This window comes from Ctenocephalides felis, unplaced genomic scaffold (genome assembly GCF_003426905.1).
Source record: "Ctenocephalides felis isolate EL2017-DRISC unplaced genomic scaffold, ASM342690v1 CF-g0.4_SCAFFOLD_01170, whole genome shotgun sequence".
NCBI classification, from domain to species: domain Eukaryota; kingdom Metazoa; phylum Arthropoda; class Insecta; order Siphonaptera; family Pulicidae; genus Ctenocephalides; species Ctenocephalides felis.
In genome coordinates, this window is record NW_020537324.1 from 56,829,094 (window position 1) to 56,848,871 (window position 19,778).

The following is a 19,778-nucleotide window of genomic DNA, read 5'->3' on the forward strand; positions in this document are numbered from 1 at the left end:
TGAATAATTGTAAAATGCATGCAATTTCTTCATATAAATTTAAAATATTTTGACATGGCCTCCCTTAAAGAGCAAATATTTTTTTGTCCATCCACTTCGAACATTCCTTCAAATGTTACAAAAGTTTGAATAATTGTTAAATTCATACAAATAAATAAAACGATTAAAAAATATGGTGCTAAAATCACTTTTGTAATAAAATTCTTGCAAATTATTAACCGAATATACACATTTTTATAAATAAAGGCATTTTGAATGTAAATAAGTTTTTATGGATGGTTTTATTAGTCACATATCAATGGGAATTTAGTATTTTGTTTGGTTTTCTATAAACAAATAATATCTTTGTTATAAAAATGTTTTAACTAATTTATTTATTTTCAGTCGAAATCCAATACTGAAAACAGAGATCTTTAAAAACATTTAAAAAATAAAGTAAAAAATTCACTAGAACAAAGGGTCAACTTCACAAATCGTGAAAAATACACAATCATAGGATACACATGTTATAATCCAGAACAAGTGAATAAAAACCATGAAAACAGTACAAGGACAATAAAGTAGTGATAATGAATTAACATAATTGAACTTTTGGGTCGTTTTGTGGACTAAAAAGTATTTTTTTTGTGTTAACTAATTCTGCAACTTTGACCAGAAAGACCACGCATTTCATAACTGAGGTTCTAATTTTGTTGGTTTGGAAATACAAATCAGAAGGATGCATTATGGAGATTCTTGCATTGAAAAGACCTCTTAGTTGACATGAATTTAGTATTCATCCACTTAACAAGTCAAAAGATACAAATCTTTAAGACGATCCATACCTAGAATTTAAGACCAGGACCAAGCATAAAACTGGAGATGCTGCTGAAAAAACAAATACCTATGTCTTTACTTTATCTTAATTTGTGATGTTTTTGTTGATCAGAAGAACATCATTATAAAAGTTCTTTTAGTGATAAACAGTATTTTCAAAAAGACAAATATTTGCTTGTGGTCAAATAATTTGCCTGGTGTCGACTCGTAGTGATAGTTTTTTCGATTTTTGAGCTATTTTTTAATCAAGGTTTGTTTATCGTTTTTTAGTGTTTGTGTAGTGTTTTATAAAAGCCTGTATAGTTTTCTAGTGCAGTGATAGTGTCTTGTTTCCGGTTCCTGATTCCTGGTTCCTGGTTTCTGGTGAGCTCTCTTCTGGAAATCACGAGGTGATACACATATTTTTTCAGCACTAATCGATATTTCATGACATATTGAAAAATTGCTCAAGCTTTTTTTTTCTTCTCTTCAGACAACAAATTAGTAATCGGGATTTTCCAGAAGAATCGGTGATTTTGAACAAAGGTCAGTGCATTTTCATTCCTAGGCATGATTTCTTAGGGTACGGTCACACGTCTCTTTGTGTGCGTTCACAGTAAACTGTAAACTAGGTAATAGTTAGAAAGGTTAATTATTACTTTTTTAGTGTAGGCAAAATTGTGACCGTACCCTTTACTACTCCACAAATTTCTTTCAGCCTAATAATAAGACTTTTTAAAATAAAAGTGAGTGCAGTAAATAATAAAATTCGCGTAAATTAATTAACCATTGAAACAAGAGTGATAATTAAATAAATTTTGTATCATTTCGCGTAAAACAAAGTGTGTGCAAGTTTCAACTCAATTTGACTCTGTGCAATTTTGTGGAGAAATGCTGTCATCCATGCAGTTTTAGGTAAGATCAAATATATGTACAAAATTTTAAATAAGTAATTTTTTTCTACTGGAAACTTGTACGCATATAAATAATCGGCGAACATATTAAATTAAAAATCGTAAGGAATTTAAACCAAAACGCAATCAATTCGTATTGATAAAACTCAGCTCTTTCGTTGATATGGGGAGAAAGTGCTAAGAATGGTAATTCAGTTTTTAAGATAATGGAGCGTCCGATTTGAATGATTTAAACAACATTTTATTTGTATTCATGAAATAAAGAGCTGACTAAATTTTTGAGGAAGGCAGGTCTAGTTCTGTTAAAAAATACCATTCAGCTTTCCAAAATGAGCATTAGGCAAATGCACAACAAATTGACAAATATTTTATAGAGATTTTAAAAATAAGTACAATTTATATTTACATTTGGTGTCACTATCAAACCAATAACTATCTTTACCAATAAATATCAATAAACTATCTATCAATCTATAACACCGTATCATTGCACAAATAAACGATAATTTATCTATATATTATCTTTCAATGGTCTGATATAGCCAATAATTATATCTGGTCCTTCGGCACAGTATCCGCAAAAAGTGTACTATTTCAACCAAGTTTAAGAACTAACCAGTTCATGCCAAACATAGTTTTTTAAGTCCATTATCTATTAGAGAATAATTAATTTTAATATTTTATGCTATGTGTTCTAAATCTCCAGCCTCCATAATATCAAACATACTCGTCGAGTGCTCAACAATTTGAAGCGTTGGAATAATTCCGTAACACTTACCGCATATATAGGTATATACTTGAGATATGTACTTTGCTCAGAATACGAACGGCAACTGCAAATTTCAATTATAATCAAATCTGTACATTAAGTATTCATACGGCTTAAAACAATGCTTCCCTCATCTGATGTCTGACACGACGATGTTGGCGCAGTGCGTGCGACGAATACGATGAATTTCTACCTACTGCGATGTTTGTTCGAGTTCAAGTTCTGTTATGAAGGGAATTGAGCATATTTAGACAATTCGACTAACATTTATGATTGCACAGCTCGATATTGTCATTCTATTCGCTTGTATTTAGATACATCTCTAAACCCTTTCGAACGATCCATACGTTGATAGTGCTGAACGTCATGCTTTGGCTTTTAGACGCAATTTACAAATGTATGAATAGAGCCTTAAGGCAAATTGCTGGCACTTCCCGTACCAAAAATTAAAATCTTTAAAAAAAGCTTTCAAATTTTTTTAAAAGTTTGAAATAATGAAATTTTTGAAAATTTAGAAATTTTACGTACGTAAAGTATATTAAAAATTTCAGTTTCGTTTGTTTTTGCGATGACTATAACTTGAGCTACGAGAAGTTGAAAAGAAGCTCTCTTATTATATTTTCTGATAGTTTGTTTCAATATTTATTGTAGGAATGAGCAAAATAAGTACTTATTAACTTCCCTTGAAAGGAGAAGTTCGTTTACATAGAAAAATCAGATTTGCTAATTTTATGTTTTCTCGACGTTTCAAGCCATTCTGAATCGAATGAGACCAAATTTGGAAAAAATGTGTGTGTATGTGCGTGTGTGTGTGTGTTTGTGTGTGTGTGTATGTGTGTGAACAGATTTTTTGCCGTAAATCGACGTTTTCTCAAAAACGGCTGGACCGATTTCAAAAATTTAAACGCCATTTGATGTAGGGTAGAGCGGGGCTAGTTGAGCATAGGGGCAAGTTGAGCAATCGAAATATCTCGAAAACTATTCATCGTCCGTTTAGGCATTATATGACGGAAAGATAGAGGTTTGGGAGAAATAAACATCCCGCGATCGGTAGTGACCGCTGGACAAATGAGTGAGGCTCACGGGCGTTTTGTTTATTTTGAGACCAAAAAGTAAAAAAGTAATTCATCACGAGTTTTCGTCTAGTTTAGTCAAAAGTTCTTTATTTTTAATCAGGTAAATGTTATTCTTTCATATAATTATAGTACTTTTAATATGCACAGAGATTCTGGGTATAATTCTCACGGTTTTTTATAAACTCACTTTTATTTTGAAATTTCGAGTGGGGGTTAGAGCATAGTTGCTAAACTTGTTCTGTCACTAAGACAATTACCATTAACTTCCAGAAATTAAATTTTATTTTTAAGATTTCTATGAGTTTTTCTATGAGGAATTAAATATTATTATTAAGTCTATGAGTAATAATATAAAGAAATAATGATTTTAAACAAAAATACTGAATATAATGGTAAAATAATTCCTTAGATACGATATTGTTTTGTTGATTCTACTTTTAGTTAATTATTCAAAGAAAATTACTGTAAATTTTGTTTTCTCTGTCAATAAATACTATAAATATAGAACGGTTATTAAAAACTTATTTTATTTCATCACTAATCGACATTGAACCTATGATTTCATTATACTTTCATAGTGCGCAACTTGCCCCACCTATGGGGTACATTGAGCATACTTGACTTTTTGCATTTAAACAGCTGTAGCATTTAAATTTTACTTATTACCAACAAATAGTATTAACACTTTTGTTAAGCGATAAACAACAAATCCGTTAAGCCGTATAGCAATTTATTGAGACTTTTCGTTGAGGTGCTATATCCGTTTAAGTAAAAATTTGCTCAACTAGCCCCGCCCTACCCTATCTCGATCAGAACTATTGTTTGTCAATTCTGTGCGACGATAAGCCAAAAATTCAAAAATCGTTCGAAAGATATTGGTTGGGAATCGTGCTGTTCAGTTTTTGGTAGAGATCGGCCGGGCCGTTTTTTTGTAATAAAGTGTTAAAAAAATTTCGACGATTTTTATTATTATTTTTTTGACAGTAGATACCATAGTCTTACAGATCATACTAAAATATTACGCCCCTACGACCACTCGTTTAACTTTAAAATTTCGTCAAAGTTTGCAAAATTTGGTATCGTTATTTTGGCATTTGTCAAAATTAGACCTTTCATCAACGTTTGCCTAAAAACGCCTGAACCGATTTCAGAAATTTGCACAATTTCAGATGAGGATTATTGTTTTTCAGTTTTGCACGACTATCGGCCACGCCGTTTTTTTGTAATTTGGAAAAAAGTGTTAAATTTTCGGTCTACATTTAAGCTCATCATACTACCGAATCGATTTTAAAAAATCAAAAACCGTTCGAAAGATATTAGTTGGGAATGATACTGATCAATTTCAAGTGAAAATCTACCGAGCCAATTTCTTGTGATTAACTGTTGAAAAAAAAATTAAGCCGATTTTTATGAATTTTTTTTGGCGATATATATCATGGTTTTATAGAACTAACTGAAGTATTACGGCCTTACAACAAGTAGTTTAATTTTAAAAATTAATCAAAGTTTGAGAAAATGAGTAGTTTTTTTGACGTTTGTTAAAATTAAAATTAGACGATTTACTTGGTATAACGCTAGAGGGTACTTGGTCTCAATGCACATACTAAACCATCAAAGTCCTACTACAAATGTGGCTTGCTAAATGGAAGATTTGCATAAATGAAACCAAATCAGCTCATATCACATTTACCCTGATATGAGAGAGGGTACGTGTCCTCCAAATTATTTAAATAACGTCCAGATTCCGAAACAGAACATAGTGAAATATCTTGGTCTCCATTTAGATAGCAGACTTACTTGGAAAAGCCATATAAAAACAAAAAAGCAGCAAATAATGATCAAAATGAAAGAATTTGATTGGCGTAAAAAGTCTAAGCTCTCTGTCGAAAATAAGTTGCTGCTATATGAATCAATTATTAAACCAATCTGGACCTACGGAATTGAGCTCTGGGGATGTGCTTACAAATCTAATATAGCTATAATGCAGAGAACTCAGTCAAAAATGTTACGTACAATTCTTAATTCTCCGTGGTACGTGCAATTAACGTTCAAAACGGTGCAATTAACGTTCAAAGAATTCAAAGAAAAATACAAACGCAAACTGGACTCACATTCCAACCCATCTATAGTTGACATTACTCAACCTTTTGGCATTAGGAGGTTGAAACGACAATGGCCCTTAGACTTAGTCTTAGATTAGGTCTAATATAATATTATAATAATTGTAAAACTGAGAAGTTCTCATTGGAGTTCTTCTTAGGCATCACTCATAAATATTGTCACTTTAGCTCATAGGAATCTTTATGTATTTCTGATTGCTAAATAAAACTGAGTTAAAAAAAAAAAAAAAAAACTTGGTATAACGATAGAGTACTTGGTCTTAATGAACATACTAACTAAACCATTAAAGTCCTACGGAAATTGGTTCAATTATAAAAATTGTTGATTTTTGAAAATTTGCTTTTAGAAAATACTCCGAGTTAACGTGTTCGTTCATTTTCAAATATTTGTAATAAATCCACTCGGAATACTTTTAATCACTCATAAATAAATTTATTTTTTATTGATCAAGTCGATTATTTGCACATATCGGAAAGTTCATGTAACTTGCCTCAAGGCAAAATACCAATGCCAACTAGTTTAAATAGTCATTCTTACATTAATTCACATACCCAAATATATTCATTCATAACTTTACGAACCACGGTTTGAATACCTCATATAAACTGAAAATGATGGAAGAAGAATAAAGAAATCACATTCCCTAATAAGTATATATAAATAAAATAAACCGAACGCCGTATTGCGAACGACTTATTCCAGTAGCCGCGTCTCTCGTCATATCCAACGCGCCTGATGAAGATAAATTATGAATTTGTGCGGTGTTTTTTGTGCCCGCTGCGCCGCGGGAGGGCAGGTAGCGTGCGGTCGAAGTGATTTTGGGTCGTGCCCCGTTCATGCTACCGGCAGAGTATGAACGGTGGGACAGAGTGTCGGGTTTTGACTCACGAATTATCATTAATTATTACGGCCGTGACTTAATTGGGACACTAGAGTGAGTAATATGACAGAAAAAACACATTTCTTGAATGGGGGAGTGAAAAATGGGTTTATGTTTCTGTTATGCTTCTCCACGAGGTATTATGTTTAAACAAATATGATATGGTATGAATATTAGTTTTATTAACTTCCCGTAGGGTAAGTTCTAGTAATCGCAAAAAAATCGAAAATAATTTTCTTTATATATACGTTATACGTTATACGTTAATATTTTTTTATATCTTTACGTTTCAAAACCTTCTGAACATTTTGGCATACCTTAGAAAAAATGGATGTATGTGTGTATATGTGTGTGCGTGTGTGTGTGTGCGGATACAAATTTTTGTCGACGATTTCGGGAACACGGTTCAACAGATTTCAATTATTCAAAAAACCTTCGATTGCTCTTGATAAGGAGACGTGCTGATTAGTTTTTGGCATAGGCAGGTCTAGTCGTTTCGAAGATACGGGGCAAAAAGTGCCACAAACATAGTTGTCCATTAACTAATTAAGCTTAAGGGGGTATTCTAGCGTAGAGGCATAAAATTTAAGTCATTTTTAAATTATTGTAAAAAAGAGACCATTTTTTCATTATTATTTTTTCTATCATTTATTTATCAATACTTCAAAAGTACAGAAAAAAAGTAATAACCAAACAGTTAACTTTAAAAATTAGCAGTTGCTGAAGTGTCGAGGGGTCCCAAAAAATTGACACGTGATCTTGCTCACGATTGCAGTCCTCCTAGTGATCCGAAAGGAAAAAGAAAAAAATTATTACTAATTTAGAATATAGTTGCTATGGTATATATTACGGGCAACGTCAATTTTTTTTGTAAAAATGGCGACCGTTTAAAAAAAAGACGGTTTTTTGAGTTTCTCACATTTTCAAATGTAGTAAAAATTGACATTTTGGAATGAGTCTAGCCAGAGGGAAGTCTAATAAGAAGATTATCTAAAAATTTCAAGTAAATCGGTTCGGTAGAACTCGAGAAATCGTGGGTATAGTATTAAAAAAGACTGTTTTGATAAAAACGTGTATAAAGTTTCACAAAAGGAAGGAAACAGAACAGCTGTATCGCCGAAAATAATTCAAATTAAATAAAAATCTCTTGTACACATATTCGTACATGGTTCAACTTTGTAAAATTGGAACAAAATAAAACACGTGTTTTGTTAATTTCTACACTAGAATACCCCTAGAATACTTCAATTTACTACCCGTTCACAAATATAATATAAGAGTACGATATCAGAACAAGTCAATTAACTTGCCATGGGAGGTCGAGTTTTCACAAAAAAATGATATATGCTCAAATTTATAAGTCATTCTGAATCGTTTGACATCAAAATTGGCATAAGTATGTAAAAATTTTTACACTAGAATTCCCCCTTGAAGTGATAACTTTATTTTACTAAAACCGTTTACAAACATAATATAAGAGTACGATAATGAAAGGAGTCAATTAATTTGCCACGGGAGGTCGTGTTTTCGCCAAAAATTCATATTTGCTTGAAGTTTTAAGTCATTCTGAATCGTTTGACTTCTAAATTGGAATAGTGGAAAAGTGTTGTATGGGAGTCAACATTTGACATTATGTAGACGTTTTCTCAAAAACAATTGAATTTTGGGATTTTGAAATTTTATTTGATGTAAAAGGACACTTACGCCTATTTCTTGGTATATCGTGAGTTAATAAGATAACAGAGCATATCTGAGAATAGGCCTATATAACATCATCTTATGAATTTGTTATTAATGGTAGAAAACTACATTGATATCGATTAAGAATATTTCAACTTTTTATAAATATGTGCTACAATGTCCATTTTATGAAAATTTAGTAATTGTTTTTTTTTTATTAGGATATTAAGAAGCAACCCGATGGTTGCCTTTTCAAGTTAATATATTTTTATATTCTTCAAATTAGATAGCAATGCCCAAAATAGAAATTTTGGTTTTGAACCAAATATTTGATTTGATCTTTTGAACTGAAAATTGATATCAGCATCACCTGATATCAGATTTAAGGAAACTCGTAATCCTGCACCAGTCATATTTATTATACTTAATACGGTATATTATATATACGGTATATTTTTTAATAACTATTCTTATGTCCTATAAGCTGTTGGGCTGAAACTTCTCCTTAAAGTCGTATTTTTTTAGAGAGTAGCCCAACGGTTGAGATCCTGCATATTTGATTATTTTATTATTAGAAATTATTTTATAGATTTATGTTCATTTAGAAACATATTTATAATCTACATTTCCAAAAAAAATGCTACTGCTCGATATCAGGCTTGACCGTGGCGGGGATTGAATCCACGTTGCCTTCCCTGTCCAAAGAAATGCATGCTGTTACCTGTCTATATGTTTCTTTATTTATATATATATATATATATATATATATATATATATAATTTTTAAAGTTCAAGTTATTGATGATGCTGATCCCAAAAAATAGTGTAGATATTAAAACAATATTTATGAACTTATAAATTTTAATCTACACACTAGAAATGCTGTTATCTTGGTCGATACAAATATGCATAATTAATATATAATTGAGTAAATAGCAAACTCATTTGTGGATTGATAATAATTTATTTTTCCATGCCTGCCAAACACATATCTGTCGAAGTCTCATTTCTCATAATCTTGCATCCGAAGCATAAAAAATCCAGTAATTGCATATATGGTATGTTTTTATTAACTTTACCAGCAAAAAGCAATTGACAACGCACACGTCCCATATAACACGAAACAATTTCTGATTTGTGCATAAATATTAGCAATAATAATTCCATTCATATGAAGGATGACGAATTGGAAATATACATGGAATTAACTTCAGAGCCAATATGCAATATGCAATTCACACATAAGTTCGCGCATAATTAATATCGCATTATGGTTTTTATTAAACAAACAATTCACACTGTTTGCACCGCTCGCAAACATTGCAAAACGATTCACATGTTCAATAAAGATAAAAGAAAAAGACTGTTTAACATATATTTCCACTTAAAACTTATGATCTCCCATTGAACTTGATTCGATTTCGAAAATGTAATGTTGATTTATTCAAAATAAGTCGTAACCAATTTTAAATTGCGCGAAAAGTTTAAAGTGGGATAACGTTGAGCAATTATAGATCATGTGCACAGTACCTTTAAATTTTACACATTCTGATGCAAGCACATTATTTTGCTTACTTAAAACTTTTAATATAATTAATTTAATATCATGATTAAAAACATTATAAAATAACTAAAATATTGCTCTATTCTTTGGTTTTTATTAACAATATCTGAAAATCTGCAAATCTCCAGCAGCGACCTAATTAACGAAAATAGTATTTTTATTTCTCCATTTAGTTTATAAGATTAGTGACAATATATGTACTCGACTTTGAAAGAACTATTTGCTTATTCAATTATTAATATATTATACAAATGATATGAATTGTATCTCACTTCGCAATATTTCAGTTTACAAAATTTTTCATATTTTATTTTGTAGGAATATAATTTTAGATTAAGGATTTAAGTGCGCGTGCCTCCTGGTAAATAAGAATAATTTAAATGTTCATTGCTAATTCGAAATCCAAAAAGAAATTTATAAAATAATATAGAAATTTGCTAATTATCTATTTGCTATAATTGTCTGAAAAATCTTTTCGATATTAAAATCGAGTAACTGCCCTAGGGCAGTACTGCCATTATTTATCTATCACCAAATATAAAAAATTTAAAGTGGTCAACTTTATACATAACATATAATTGCTCATCCCTATGATCAATAAGAATAATCTAAATGTTGATTTATAAAATAATATAGCAATTTGCTAATTATTTAATTCCTATAATTGTCTAAAAAATATTTTCGATATGGGGATCGAGTTACTTTTAGAAAATATTAATGATTTTCATATCCATATTTTACACCATTTTTTTTATTCTTCTTTACAGAAAAATTGGCTGAAAATTGTTATTATAATAATCGATCAGAAACTAAAAAAGTATAGTAAATAAAATTAATTATTATATAAAGCATTCCATGTTGTAGCGGAAAAGTGTACTGTTTGGTGTGGATAAGGTCGTGAGTTCGAACCCGCGCTATGGATAATCTGATATCATGCAGTAGTGATATCAATTTTCACTTAAAATAGGTCAAAAATATGTTTTCAATAGAAAATAGTCCATTTTCGGGCACTGCGGTATGAAATGACAATGGAAAATTTATCAAACTATTCTTCCCTGAGTCGAGTTGGAGTTTAACTCAGCTCACGGACCTGCCTTAGGGCATAACTATCCATAATTTATTTATTAATAAATATTTAAAATTATAAATATAAAGAAATGCAAATTAATCAACTTTATGTATACTAAACTTAGCTGTTTCATTATGCCGGTGTTGTATTCTAATTAAAACTTATTCCACTCTTAATTTAATACAACTCAGCTATTCGAATTCTGTAATTTCTGTTCTCACTCCTAATTTTTATTCAAATTCTACTAGACAAATCTAATTCTATTTAATTTCAAATTAACTCTATATATATATATTATTTCTTAAATTCTAAGTCATTGACAGGATTCGATCCAAAGATCCCTGTCAAGTGAGACGAACACGCTACTAATTGAGCTATGCTCGCCACATCTTAAAAATATTTTTAATTAAAAAAAAAAAACAGTTTAATCATTTAGAAAAGCATGTAGATCAACAATATATAAAATTAGACAAATAAAGTTTGTAGAATAATTTTCATATTTAACATGCCAAAATATTTGCCACTTTCCAGAACGAGGATTAGCAACTTCAGTTTTTTTCCCTTGAGATAAATGTAGAGCTTAATTGTGATACTATTTATTAATACTATTAAAAGTATGTTTATTTCAATCTTATCATCATTATCATAATCATGCTCCACATGTTAATCGTAAATTTGAAATTAAACTAGGTGTAAATAGCATTTTAATTAGCAAGTTGCATGAATGTTTAATTATCAAAAAATAATTCATTAGTTGAAAAATTGAAGTTTGCGTTAGATTAGCATTGTTGTCTCATCGCTACTTTTACTGGAATATAAAAAAGTTAAGTTGATTATGTAGATTTAGATTTTGTTCTTAAGATTCTTTATATTTACCTAATTGCGAAAAAAATCGAATCACGGTTATAGTTTAAAGCAGGGCTTCTTAAACTTTTGTCATTTGCGATTTCATTTATAATTGCAAGTTTCTTGATGACCCCATTTATGATTGCGAGTTTAGTGACCCACACAAATATAAAAAAAATATTATTTTTAGATGATTTAGTTGTTAGCTAACAATATACATATATACATATGTCAATATATAATTTTAGAACTCGTTGAAAAACAATAACAAAGATTTAGAGGTGATGTTATAAAATGATACATCTATTTGACATTAAAATTTATCGCAGCGCCAAAATTTTCCGACGCTACCCCTAGTGAAGCCGCGACCCATAGTTCAAGAAGCCAGGAGTAAAAGCTGGATAAATGAAATTTTATACTAAAAAAATAATAATTTCTAAAATATTCATTCATTCAATTTTATACGTATATCCAATCAACGTAGCCTCTATGTTGTCTCAATACATCAACACGATTAAATGGATAGAACTTTGGTCGAAATTTGTATAAATTTAAATGACATTAAGATAACAAAAATTAGAATGCATAAATATAGAATTCATATTATATTAATATAAACTATTTATAGCTGTTAATTCCGATCTGAGATTGTATAATATTAAATGTAAATGACAAATTTCAAAATACTATCCGAAAAAACTAATAACCCATTTCCTCAAAAAACCAGATCGGTAACTTCCACACACGAATTACTATCTTTATTGCATATTTATACAAAATATTATCGTCAAAAGTATTTCAAACATTTTAAGTATGATTTCGTATGAGCTATGCATCTTTGGATGTTGGTAGGTACATGAGGCATACATTAAAACAAGCAGGGCCGGAATGGGAGAAAACTTAATTTGATTTACAAAAAACAAAATATTTATAACATTTGAGTTACGTTAGATTACTTTTGCAATATGACTAAATTAATTAGGTTCATTACTTCAGTATTTGTTATAATGAAAGTCTTTATTAATATATATTTTTTATAGCTAGTCAATCAATATAGCTTGCACACATGGTTGTAGAACGCACATAAACTAAGTATATTTTGCAAAAATATTTATTATATAAATAAATTTTGTTAAAAATATAATAGCGGTTATCCCATCTGTATGTAAGTAATTTATTACAATTTCTGTAATTTTTATGAATTTTTTTATTGACACAATTTTGAGGAAGTCTATATTTTCATTGGGAAACATATTAATCTATATTTCTAACAAGGACAATATCAGATTTACCCTTTTGGGATTTTGTATGGTGATAGAGTTGATATAGACCGAACACCTTAAAATATTATAGGCTTATGAGAAGTGGTGTAACTGTATCAATATATCCCGATGCTCTAGTTAAAGCTCCTACTTTTGCGCGAGATAAGATTGTTAAAAATGACCAATACCGTCAGCCTATAATTTATTTTTTATTTTTTTTTTGTATTTGAATAATTACTATCAGTTAATATTAGTTAAATATTAACTAATAATTACTATTACTATTAGTTAAATATTTCAAAAATATTTATAATTCATAACACATCGCTTATATTTTACGAGTAAAAATTGATACATTTAAAACAAATAAAAACAAAACCCGTTGTCGCTACTGCTTGATATCGGGCTGCCCGAGACAGGTGTCGTCGAATCTGATTCAAAGACCATAGCTCTAACAACTAGACCACAAAAAAGCCATACAATTCAGAATTAAATGAGTTATTAAGTTCAATTAGAAAACGTTATATTTAAATTAGCTAATGATATCAATATAAAGTAATATGTACTATTATTTTTATCTGATTTGCCTTAAATAAGTTTTAGTAGTTATTGACAAGATAATTTAATAAAATTACATTTTGCATATAAAACGTTTGCATTATAACGCTCTTTATTCATGTCATTGTTTTAAATTATTATTTACATCATCTATAAAATGTGAAGTAACATTAACTGCAACTGCACATAATTTTAGGAAACTTTTTTTAATAGAAGATACAACAGCATAAGACGATATTTATTCGATTTCTTTAATTTTATACAATTTTATATTTATTTAATATATTTTTTATATTTATTATATTTATTTAATATAAATTTATATTATTAGTATTATTTCTATATTATTACAATTATTGTTTATTTAATATTTATTAGCTTTGCAACTCATAGTCACTTAACTCTGCTTGTTATAATTATATGGAAAAAAAGTTTTATATCTTTCATAAATTTTTTAATAGCTGATAATAAATTATCATACATAAAATATCATCAAGGTAATTCTTTGTATCGCGATGTTGATTTATTTGAAAGCTTGAATAGATATTACTCTTCAATCATAAAATATAGAAAGACTCTACTTAAAAAATTCTTACTTCAATTAGGTTGTTAATATTTTAAAGTTTAAATAAATTAGTTATAGTACAAAAGATAATTAATTGTTAAAACATCCAAATTTAAATCCATCTCTGTATCAACAGTCCATTAATTGATAAAGGTTTTCTGAATATGATTATTTATTCTGTCGGAATATTTACAACAGAACTTTCATCGAATTTCTTTAATGTATCATTTATTCAAAACGTGTTGGTCTAGGATATTTATTATATCTCATCGTTATTACAATATCCGACAAACGATGACGGAACATTAGGTCTCTAACGAGTTTATTTTAATGAACATATTTATATCAATACATTGGGTTCAAACAAATCTTATTTGAATTAGGTCTTGGGATGAATAAAATTGCTTTTGACTTCGGGTGTTTAGTGATGTTTCTTTCCAGTCGATAGGGTGATACCTTTTGATAAAAAGTAGAATTATTTGTGGTTTTATTCTGTGATTTCTCAGATTGACTCAGATAATTGATCTTATGATTTTTGGTTTTGAGTAAAAGAGTTAAATTTCTAAAAAGATTATTTCACGTTGTTAATAATTATTTTGGAATCTTTTATTATTATTTTTGTTCTGTAGATTTTTTTTGGAATATTTTTTGTATTATTATATTAATAACTTTGAAGCCTAATTGTAAATAAATTCGTATCTTTCAATTCTTTTGTTATTATAAATTTATCTTTTAATTCGAAATAATACTGCTACAAATCCATTTACCCTTGAAGAAATATACAATATTTAGTTTAAACATCTGTATAAATATGGATTATAGGGATATACCAAATTCTATTTATGTAGCTCTTCCAGACAACGTTTTTAATATTGTCAATTGTTATATTTTAATTTTACAAAATACATCGACTAGTGATACTAGGCACTTAAACCTACAAACGCAAAACTTAGTTACTCAAATTATTTAATAAATAAATTTAATTTCTATATGTCGATCAAAAATATATTTCCAATTAAAAATAGTAAAAGAAAATAAAATCAAACATTGCAGTGTGAAATGGCAATGGAAAACCTCTCGTACTATTCTTTCCTAAATAGAGTTGAAGTTTAACACAGCTCACGGACCTGTCCTAGGACAATACTACCCATAATTCATTTATGTCGATTGTCGTTTAACCCTTTCCACTCGCGAATTCCGAGATTAATATGAATTTTCGAAGGACTTCTGAGTCGAAAGGGTTAATATTTAACCATTAACCACAGATCACGTAAGATTTTTTAGAAATTTATTAAATGTATAAGGGGAGTGAAATGACACGGACATAATCAAGGGCAAGATAAATCAGGACAATATTAAAACAATAAATTCATATTACATTTACATATGTCAATTTTAAAAATTTAAGATAATGGTCAGAAGTTTTTTTTTCTTTAAAGTCATTTTTTCCCTACGGTTTTAATTGTTCATTTTAGGGGAGGTGTGAAAATTAATATACTCGTATATTAAAAAAAAAACACGATAAATATTCAAAATATAGTTTCTTTAAGAAATGCATCTTGGATTTCCAAGGCATCCCTAAAAAATCGTGGAAACATTGTGATCCTTGTAAATTATACTATATAAAAATTATATTCTAATATTATAAACTGCATAATAATTATGATATAAGGTTTTTGTTAAAATAAACATCAATCATGAAAAAGATTTGTTACGGTTGATAAATTTTTATTACCTTGTAAATCAGATAAATATATCTATAATAACTTATAGATTACAAAAATAATATGTACGGTTTTTTGTGAATAATATCTTTCAATATATAGTAGGTATTAGTTATTTCAAGTATTGTTATTGTTCGATCAAAATTTAAAATATAGTTTTTTTCGAGGAATAATGTATCTTAGATTTCCTCAAGCATCCTCAACAAATCTTGGAAACATTGTGGTCCTTGTAAAGCGGGGTATACGTTTAAGCGTTGTGAGATTATTGGTTTTGTGCGCATCTGTAGGAATGGGGAGGACTCACCGTTCTGGGGTGTCTCGGTCTCCCCATCCTGGACTCTGACGGGGCGATGTTGTTTTCTTCGAGACATTTGTAAACCGTTCGTCAAAAACAGCACTGTGTCTGTCCTCCCGCAGTCGACCGCCAGCGGATGACCGCTGGCCAACCTGAAACAACTTTCCCGCGCGTTTCGAAACGCTCTATGAATTTTGGATTGTTTTGGGTTTAAGGTCTGGCGCACTTAATTACCGCACAGGACACCAACACAACAAATGGAGTCGTTGCGATTTGCGACCATCGCAATCGACAACAAGCACGGAATTTCGTCCGTCGTGAAATAAATGCATAGAGGCATTCGTGGATGAGTTTCGCGGCAGGCTGCCCGGCATCGACTGTCTGGCATTCGCGTGGAGCGGTCAAGCGGCCCCCCACCCGCGACTTTCGCGAACTACGGCGCGTGTGCGCTGCGTCGGCCGTGTTCCCGTGTTTCTCTTCGCGTTGCTTCGACTTCGCGAATCACTGTCCCCTGCCGCCGCCGCCGTCGGCCACCGTGGTGCGTCCGTTGTCTTGTGCAACTATGGACCCTTGTTCGTGCGTGTTTTCACTGAATATTCCGTAGTCGTTGAGATGCATGCGCGTGCGTTTCAACGCCCCGTGATGAGGACGATGTCGCCTCCAACGATATAAACAAATTGTTTAGAAACGATATGTTGCATCGACATCGATTCGCACCGATTCGCACCGATTCACGACGTGCTATTTTTTCTAGTCGTAACATGTTAAGGTTGACGTAGACATGCTGTTGTCTATGGAGCATTTTGTATGGACTACTTTGTCAAGTGATTCTACGGAGCTGAACTCCTTGGCAATATAACAGCGTGTTTACGGCACGCATCAAATATTCTAATTAAAAATTTCATAATCATTTCATATCCGTTAGCAACTTTGTAATATTTTTTTTATTTTCTTATAAATTACAATCTTTCTAAATAGAAAGACATTGAGTAATTAGCTTGAAAAATAACATAGAATTTTAAAAGGAAAACCCAATGGTTCACCTTTTATTAATGTACTAAATTATATCTTAATTAAATTTTAGTATCAACTTTGTAATATAATTTCAATAATTTCATTTTATTTATTAGTGGTTATAATTTGATGTTATTGATTATAATTTTAATAATGTTTTACTTCCGGGATGTTAAGTTGTAGTAATCGCAAAAAATCAAAAATGAAGATTTCTGCATATCACTTCATTTCCATGGTTTTTTAATATGTTGACATAAGGACCTTAGAAAAATAGGTTATATGTATGTGTTTATATATGTATGTATGTTTGGATACAATTTTTCTTCTCGATTTTGAGAGCCCAAACCAACCGATTCAAGTGATTTGAAGAACATTCGGTTTCTATTTATGGGGAGGCATGCTGATTAGTTTTTAGCAAAGGCAGGTTCACCAGTTTCGAAAAAGGGACAAAATGTGCAAAAAATTACACTTCACTTTTTGATAGAACGGAGCGTTCGAATGAAGAATTTATAAAATTTTTGAGAAAGCAGGTTTTGCGGTTTTGAAGATCTAGAAAAAAGTTAGAAAAATGCCATTTAATGGCTTAAATTTGTAGTAATCGCAAAAAATCAAAAATGAAAATTTCTGCATATCATTATCTTTCCATGGTTTTAGAATATTTTGACATAGGTACCTTGGAAAAAATTGATATATGTGTGTGTTTTTATATGTATGTATGTATGTATGAGCGTGCGAGTGTGCAGTTTTTATGTATATTTGTATACAATTATTCTCTACGATTTCAAGAATCCAGATCAACCGATTTGAGTGATTCGAAAAACATTCGATTCCTATTGGCAATGGCATTTCCAACCGTTCCGAAAAACGGGACAAAATGTGCTAAAAATTGCACTTCACTTTTTGAGAGAACGGAACGTCCGAATGAAGATTTAGAAAAAAGTTAGAGAAATGCCATTTGGCGGTCAAAATGATCATTAGACATATACACATCAGATATTTTATTGTAATTTTAATAATAATAAATGCAATTTTTGTTTTCATTTTTATGGGACAGTACTAAAATTTTTAATGTTTAAATTTCACTATTACTGTCCAAACAAATTAATGTTCTCGAGATTTTCTTAAATATGAATCAGCCAACTTGAATGGGTTTTAAAATTCTCAAGAAATTCCATATTTCCAAAATGTTTTAATTTTTCAAAAAAATTCAAAATTTAAAAAAAACAAATTTACAAATTTTTAAAAATAGCGTAGTTTTTTTAAAAAAAATTCTAAATTCTCTAAAAAATCTAACATTTGCATTTGCCTTTATGTTATTATTTTGTCTGGTTAGATTCTGCCATAGTTAATTAAACATTCATCTTAATGAGTAAGAAAAAACAAGTTTTTTTTTTTTTTTTTTTATTATTTTATTGGCTTTATAAACTGGTACATTAGCCATATACTAAATTACATAATATCTACACTATCTCTTACATATATATCATTGTTTTATGTATATTGCATTTATAATTTTATATTATTAAATTTGATGTAAATATAAAGAGCTCCATATAATCTTGTATCTGTCATCACTGTTATAAAATTAATTGGAAGGGAGATTTTTTGTTTAATTATTTCCTCCCATAGTTTTTGTCTGCCCTTTTCCCAACGTTTACACTCCATGATGATGTGCTCTGCATCCGCCCTAGTCGCTTCGCCCAAGCAGTAGTAAAACGATTCCAATTCCGATTTCAACTGAGAGTGAAGTCTTTAAAATTTGAACTAATTGTATTGTTATGTTACTTTTTTATGTATCTACTATTTATTAAACTCGGTTTTCAATTTTCTTATAAATCTCTAACATTTTATTACTTTACTTTTAACATTGCATACGTACTCTATTACTGTGCGTGTGTTTTGTAATATATCAAATAAGTTGTAACAAAGTGATAAATTTTGTACACGAAAGAAAAATTTACATTTATTTATCAATAATATATAATACAACTGGGTTTTATGTTGAGTTTGATAATGCGTTCAAATATATTATAAAGTCAATAAATTACCTACAAGAGCGACATTGCTAGCATTAAATATTTACATCATTTGCGTTTATGCCGTTCATTATATGACTTACCTATCACTATTATGAGCTCGATCCGCGAATCGATCTATCGAAGGTAGAAAAGCATCAGAAGGCGTTATGTCGAGCGCGATAATCCGCGGTCTCACATCCCACCCAACCGCGAGAAAAGACCCCCGGGAGAAGGGAGACCCCCGCGGCGCGAATGGGTCCGCCGAAGTGGGGACAGCACGCCCAGCGCGGACCGACCGACGCGGGTTATTATATCATATCTGGCTGGTAGGTGCCTATAACATAATCCGCGAGACGGATAGCACTCCCACGCGCGTAACGATATCATACCGAGCGAAAGAGGCAACTGATCTTTTATAAGATATGATTTGAAAGATACGATATATATAAATATTAGACTTTTTGTTGGTTTCATAATCGTGATCTTATTTTTATTTCAGTATTATTTTCATCAGTTTAAATTATTACACTTTATATGTACTTACTCTATAAATTTTACTTGGTTTTATTTTATAATTAACTTTCCCTAGGAAAAGTCATAGAAATCACAAATAATTCGAAAATATTTTT

At 30.1% G+C, this 19,778-nt stretch overlaps 1 long non-coding RNA gene across 1 annotated transcript in view; it reads left to right on the top strand.

The window, feature by feature from the left end:
• Positions 1-1,622: 1,622 nt before the first annotated feature.
• LOC113368263 overlaps positions 1,623-19,778 on the top strand; it is a 176,056-nt gene continuing 157,900 nt past the window's right edge. Inside the window, exon 1 of the long non-coding RNA XR_003366371.1 lies at positions 1,623-1,710. This is a non-coding gene — a long non-coding RNA (uncharacterized LOC113368263). The remainder of the gene's footprint in view (positions 1,711-19,778) is intronic.